This window comes from Octopus sinensis, linkage group LG3 (genome assembly GCF_006345805.1).
Source record: "Octopus sinensis linkage group LG3, ASM634580v1, whole genome shotgun sequence".
Classification (NCBI taxonomy): Eukaryota; Metazoa; Mollusca; class Cephalopoda; order Octopoda; family Octopodidae; genus Octopus; species Octopus sinensis.
The window spans coordinates 80,331,738-80,339,237 of NC_042999.1; the positions used below are offsets into that span (position 1 = coordinate 80,331,738).

A 7,500-nucleotide genomic window follows, 5' to 3' on the forward strand; every position below is an offset into this window, starting at 1 on the left:
TTTGCTCTCAGGTATAGTCTTTCTATATGTTTCCCTTCCTCTCTGTCGCTTGTATCATCCATAAAATGTGTAGTGGAGGCAGTATGATGTTTTGTTTGATTTTCATTTCTTCCTACTAGGTGGTTTTTTTTACCTATCAATGAACACATCATATTACTGAGTGGGATAGCGAAACCAGAAGATTTGATGGTCTTTTCTTACTTCCTTAGCATGCTGTATGTAACTCCTACAAACCTAGAGATAATCAACACAGCCTCAAAATTTCGTCACGCTAACCCTCTCTAATTGGAGATAGCTATGTTCCAATTAAGTGTTAGTACTCAGCGTGTCCTTTTGGGCCACAATTCATGAGAGCCTTATACTCCACACCGAGAGAAGTTATTTGAACGGAATTCATCAAATTATGCTCTGTCTTCCACAGTAAGACAAAGGAAAGGTAGTATCAGGCACTCATCCTATATCTCGGTTCTTTATCTGGCCCTTACTACAACTGATTTGCCAATGCGTGCACACGCCCTGTTTTGTATTAGATACTGTTGTTTTCTCCGCTACATTTAGTTTTTGTTTTCTTCACAAACAGCTTGAACCGTTTGACTATGGGTACGAAATACTGAACTTGATTTCAGTTTCAAAGAAACGGAACTCCGTAAATTCGATGTTGGGGATGATCATAATAATGTATTGAGTACTGAATGTGTAACTGGCTTCCACGGTCTTCGTTAGGTATGTTTGAAAAACTCTATTACATTTCCTTAAATTACTCGATTATAAAAGAGTTGTAAGAAGTTCTGTAAAAGGTAAAATAAGAGAGATCCGACTGTTATTTCTTGTAAATCGAGCGACTGCAGCACAGAAACCCCTTTGCTGATGTACATATTAAGTTTTTTTTATATATAATATTAGCATTATCATATTACCGAAAATTAGGGTTTTTGAAATCCATAGTACTTCAACCTTGGTTTAAACAGTAGTGCGTTTCCTTGTTTGCAGGATTTCGTATTAAATGTATTTAGATATTTCTTTTGCTGAAATGTAAAAGAGAACTTAGAAGTGAGTGGTTTCAAAAGCCTTTTCCCACTGTTCACAAAGGCATACTGTGGAAATGACATTAATATTTCATTTTGGTTTTAAGAAAAACTTTGAAAAGAAAGGAGATAGAAATAAGAATTTATTGTGCGCATGCGTATATGCGAATTACTTAAACGTACAGGCATACACGCGCGCACACATTCAGACGTGTATATATATGTATATATATATATATATTATATAAATGCGTATGTGTGTGAGTGAGAGAGAGAGAGAGAGAAAGAGAGCGCGAATGAGAGAAAGAAAAGGTATGTCTATATGTTTATGTGTTTACGTCAAGGATTGTATGAGACAGACAAAGGGATTAGTTGTAGATAAGTATCTTTTACAAAATAAAGGAAAAATAATAAAGAATAAACAAAAATGATAGCGTCGTAGATAAATTACGCTGGGATATATCACTCAATTATTTATATTCATTCAAAAGGGATTATTCATTTGTTTATGGATTTCGTTACTAGTTTCTAATGCATTGACGTAAAACAAAATTAATTAAACAACTTTACAAGCCAAGCAACGAAAGCGACAGAGTTATAAGAAGAAAGGAATGAAAAGGTGATGGCTTTGTAAAGACAAGATATCCTATGAATTCTGGTCCTCTCAGACGGGTTTGTCTAAACAGCAACGAAGATATGGTTTTTAGACATTTCTTGATATTCAAATGTATAGCAACATAAAGATGAGAATAGTTCAAAAGATGAAGAAAGTGTGGCTACCTAGTGAAATGAAAAAAAATTACGTAGAATATTCAAGTGCACGAAAAATAAAATATAATAAAAAGAATGTTGTATATTTCCATATATTGGTGCGGAATATCTTGGCATATTTTTTGTCTCTGAGCTTCTCAAGAAATTGTTGGAACATGTCAAGATCAATTTATTTCTGTCGTATATTTTTTTTTCTCAGCAAATTTGTCACATAAATAAAACTTGTATCGTGTTTGTAAATAAAGTTTTAGAAATATTATTTCTTCTGAGAGATTGTATAGGAATATATGCTTGTGGTTCGTACTTGGCGCAGCACTTCAGGCACTGGCCAATGGTTAAAATAATTTCTTTGTAATCATAAAGTTTCAGGCTCGGTTCAACCGCTCTGCTTCGTGGACAATTATCTATTGTACGCTCAGAACTACCTATGACTTGGAAATGAAATAAGACAGCCTTTCGGATGATCAGTTCTTCTAAATTAAAGCGGTAGTTCTCTAACACGCTGTATCATAGTGGTTCTGTCTGAAAATTCGTGTTCAAGTGTCTGAGATGTACTCAACAACTTAAATTATAACTGAACGTGATGACAGTTCAGTTGATTTACGAACTAGAATACTGTCTATCGAAACCAATATAGGACCCAGTGACTTATATCACATGTATCCTATAAACTTATTTATTTTAAATTTGGTTTAATATCAGTATTAAATTTTATTGGACTGAAGTTCTAACAATGTATTATTTTCAGGTCAGAGAATTGGTGGACTTTTAAAGCGTCGGACAAAGTGCCTTGTCTTAATTACTTTGACTATTTACGTACTGAGTTCAAATCCAGCTGAGATCCACTTTGTTTTTCCTCTCTCTGGAATCGATAGAATAGTGTGCCAGTGAAGTAACAGGGCCCATAAATTTACAAAAAACATCCTCATAAACGTTTGGTTTCATGTCTGTCTCAGAAAGACATTTGCTCCAATGAAGTTTCACGGCTGTAACGGTTTGACACAGGTCACACACACACACACACACACATACACACACACACACACACACACACACACACACACACACACACACACACACACACACACAAGCACACACATCTAATTGCTGATCCATAATCTTGTATTTCTTGAATACGAGATCATCCTTAAGTCATCCAATCTGCAAGAAATGTCACATACATTCTCGCTAAGGGAAATCTATTCCGTAAACCAAAGACATTTCACATTTGGATAACGCAAAAATGTCAGAAATAGTTCTACACAGCTATATTTCAATCATCGTTGTTTAGTGTGCCTCTACTTAATTTATTCCCATGTGACAGAGCTTTACACGCACCAGAAATATTACTATTTATTTTGTACACAAAATAACTCTTAGTGGGCTCAGTACAATGGATTTTCGCTTTCTTCCTGATGAAGCATAATGATGCAGAAACACGTGTCTTACTGTCTCATGGCGTCATTCATATCCCAGTGGTGTAATTTTACATATAGTGTCTATGAGGATAATTCAATTTCTGAGGTTGAATCCTCAGCGAAGGTTTTTCCACACTTGAGTATATCTTGAGAAGTTAAGTATAGCAGCCTATATCAGTCAGTCTGTACATTTCTCCATTTATTCATTCATCCCCCCCGTCCCTCCCTGCTCCCATGTTCACTCCTTTCCTGCCTCATTTCCTCCTCCCTTAGCTACTGTCTATCTATCTATCTATCTATCTATCTATCTATCTTTTTTTTTGTTCTTTTCTTCCCTTTTACGATCCCTCTTGATCGAAAACCTACGCCCCTCTTTTTTGTGTTTCTTTTGTTTTTTGTTTTTTTCATCCCCCAAAAGAAAAGGTCTACCCTGTAACTTGTCCCATCTGTGTGCAGCCCTGTGTGGCCAATAAAGAAACTTATCTATCTATCTATCTATATCATAGACAGGGTAGTTAACGAACCTGGCATGGGTGGGGCCCTGATCAACTTGGATCAATCAAAAGCCTTTGATAGGGTAGACCATCGATACTTGGAGGCAGTCCTGAGAGCGGCTGGTTTCGGTCCCGTCTTCCGCGGCTGGATAGCTGCCTTGTACAGAGGCATCCGTTCGGTAATTCGCGTAAATGGACATCTATCGAGACCTTTCGACATTGCACGTTCGGTCCGTCAGGGATGCCCCCTCTCGGCGCTTCTATACGTATTGACTCTTGAGCCACTACTGCGGAAGCTGGCGACTCTAAGGGGCATCCCGCGAGAATTGGGATGCGGGACGAGCGTGTCTGCATACGCGGACGACGTCACCGTCATAGTGTCTAGCCACGAGCACATCGAGCTGGTCGGCGAGACACTGAAAAACTACGAAGCGGTGACAGGAGCGAAAATCAACCGGGAAAAGTCAGTGGGCTTGCGACTAGGCACCTGGAGAAGCAAGCCCATGCCGTCCACCAGCGCCTCCGTCGTGGGACGCTGGACCTACGGCCCGGTTGAGTTGCTCGGGGTCTGGTTTGGTCCGGACCTCCAAGTGGAGAAGAACTGGAACGAGATAACGAGTAGGGTGGTCACTCTCGCCCGGCAATGGGCCGAGAGGAAACTGTCCCTAAAAGGTCGAGCGGAGGTGGCGAACACGTACATCGCGTCCGTCATCTACTACCGCCTGACCGTCGTACCTTGTCCCGACCCTACCATCACCAAACTACAACGCATCCTCTTTCGCTTCTTGTGGAAAGGATGCGTCCCGATGGTCAGGCGATCCATTTGCTGTCAACACCCGTTAAAAGAGGGCTGGGCATGCCGTGGTTGATGATGCGCAGACACGCGCTGAGACTGCGACATCTCTGGCTCTATGTAGACGACGGTGAACAGGTGTGGTCGCCGTTTGTGAGGCACGCTTTCCCGCAGCTCGTCTCCATGACCGAACTGCAGTCGTGGATCAAAAAGAGGCCGAGGAAGGGCGAATGGCACCGCGAGTGTCGCGTTGCTCTCAAGCAACTCTGCCGACGAGCTCGGGGCGAACCTGGACGTCGACGAGGAGTACCTGACCCGCCTGTTCGGGACGACTTTCGGGCCAGGGCCCATGGACAACTTCCAGAGATCCCTGGCCTGGCAGTGCTACCGAGAAGCGCTACCCGTTCGGGATAAGCTCTACAGACACGGCTCGAGAAACACGGGGCCGACCTGCCCGAGATGCGGTCAGAGCGACGAAACCGTTCTGCACGCACTCGTTCAGTGTCCAACAATTTCCGAACTGTGGGCTTATGTCGAACAACTGCTGTCACGTGTGGGACGAGTCGGTTTATCAGCTGAGTCTATCGTCAATATTGTCACGCCTCCTTCCTTCAAACGGGAAGGAAGAGCTATTTTCATCATCCTTGTGGCTATGGCGAAGGAATGTATCTGGTGGACGCGTCTGAAAGGATTGGAGACAAACACTTTCCTCTCTGGTCAATCTCTCATCAACTTCTTCAAGTACCACTTGAAAAGGAAAGTGAGAGTAGAGAGGCAAGTTTTGTCTAGCGAATGTTTTAAAAAAAGATGGGTGAATGTAGCAAGAATGGCACGTATGAATGACGAAGCCACCTTGAGCATAGTCCTATGAACCCAGAAATCGAAAACAGAGAGTTGCTTATTTGCAAAAAAAAAAAAAAAAAAAGAAATAAAAATGTGACTTCATTGACCGAGGTTACCGTGGTCTTTTCCGCAGGCTTTTCTTTCCACGGGTAAACACCTGTCCTCCCCTTTACACTTCATATTGACATTTCTGTGATAACGATCCCTATTGATCCTTTTTTTCCTCTCCCCCCTTTTTTTTTTTTTTTTTTTTTTTAACCCCCCTTATTTTTGTCCTCTTTCTCTCCTTTTACGATCCATTTGATCGAACCTCCCCCTTCCTTTTTTTTTTTTTTTTTTTTTTTTTTTTTAATACCTTCAAAAGAAAAGCTCTACCTTGTAATTTGTTCTATCTGTGTGCAGTCCTGTGTGGCTAATAAAGAAACATATCTATCTATCTATCTATCTATCTATCTATCTATCTATCTATCTATCTATCTGTCTACCTATCTATCTATCTATCTATCTATCTATCTATCTATCTATCTATCTATCTATCTATCTATCTATCTATCTATCTGAGTGACTTCAACACAACCAAAGCATTCTATAGGGGATTAGTGGAGGGGAGTTACGACGACGAGCTCGGGGCAAACCTGGGCGTCGACGAGGAATACCTGACCCGCCTGTTTCAAACGACTTTCGGCCCGGGACCTATGGACAACTTCCAGAGATCCCTGGCCTGGCGGTGCTACCGAGAAGCGCTACCCGTTCGGGATAAGCTCTATAGGCATGGCTCGAGAAACACGGGGCCGACCTGCCCGAGATGCGGGCAGAGCGACGAAACGCTCTGCACGCAATCGTGCAGTGTCCAGCAATTTCCCACCTGTGGGCTTATGTCGAACGACTGCTGTCACGTGTGGGACGTGTCGGTTTATCAGCCGAGTCTATCGTTAATATCGTCACGCCTCCTTCCTTCAAACGGGAAGGAAGAGCTATTTTTATCATACTTGTGGCTATGGCGACGAAGAATGTATCTGGTGGACGCGTCTGAAAGGATTAGAGAGACAAACACTTTCCTCTCTGGTCAATCTCTCATCAACTTCTTCAAGTATCACTTGAAGAAAAAAGTGAGAGAGTAGAGAGGCAAGTTTTGTCTAGTGAATGTTTTAAAAAAAGATGGGTGAATGTAGCAAGGATGGCACGTATGAATGACGAAGCCACCTTGACTATGATTCCATGAACCGTAAAAATTAATACAGAGAGTTGCTTATTTGCAAAAAAAAAAAAAAAAAAAGAAGTATAACATGTGACTTCATTGACCGAGGTTACCGTGGTCTTTTCCGTAGGCTTTTCTTTCCACGGGTAAACCTCACCTGTCCTCCCCTTTACACTTCATATTGACATTTCTGTGATAACGATCCCTATTGATCAATTTTTTCCTCTCCCCCTTTTTTTTACGCCCCCCCTTTGTTTGTCCTCTTTCTCTCCTTTTACGATCCCTTTTGATCGACCCCCCCTTTTTTTTTACCTCCAAAAGAAGAGCTCTACCTTGTAATTTGCTCTATCTGTGTGCAGCCCTGTGTGGCTAATAAAGAAACATGTCTATCTATCTATCTATCTATCTATCTATCTATCTATCTATCTATCTATCTATCTATCTATCTATCTATCTATCTCGCGAGTGTCGCGTTGCTCTCAAGCAACTCTGCCGTCCTGGGTCGACCTTAAGTGACTTCAACACAACGAAAGCATTCTATAGGGGTTTAGTGGAGGGGAGGTACGACGACGAGCTCGGGGCGAACCTGGACGTCGACGAGGAGTACCTGACCCGCCTGTTCGGGACGACTTTCGGGCCAGGGCCCATGGACAACTTCCAGAGATCCCTGGCCTGGCAGTGCTACCGAGAAGCGCTACCGTTCGGGATAAGCTCTACAGACACGGCTCGAGAAACACGGGGCCGACCTGCCCGAGATGCGGTCAGAGCGACGAAACCGTTCTGCACGCACTCGTTCAGTGTCCAACAATTTCCGACCTGTGGGCTTATGTCGAACAACTGCTGTCACGTGTGGGACGAGTCGGTTTATCAGCTGAGTCTATCGTCAATATTGTCACGCCTCCTTCCTTCAAACGGGAAGGAAGAGCTATTTTCATCATCCTTGTGGCTATGGCGAAAG

At 42.4% G+C, this 7,500-nt stretch overlaps 1 long non-coding RNA gene across 1 annotated transcript in view; it reads left to right on the forward strand.

Annotated features, from left to right (window-relative positions):
• The window catches only part of LOC118762756, a 13,274-nt gene that overhangs the window by 253 nt on the left and 5,521 nt on the right, over positions 1–7,500 (forward strand). Inside the window, exon 2 of the long non-coding RNA XR_004998506.1 lies at positions 2,346–2,347. This is a non-coding gene — a long non-coding RNA (uncharacterized LOC118762756). The remainder of the gene's footprint in view (positions 1–2,345; positions 2,348–7,500) is intronic.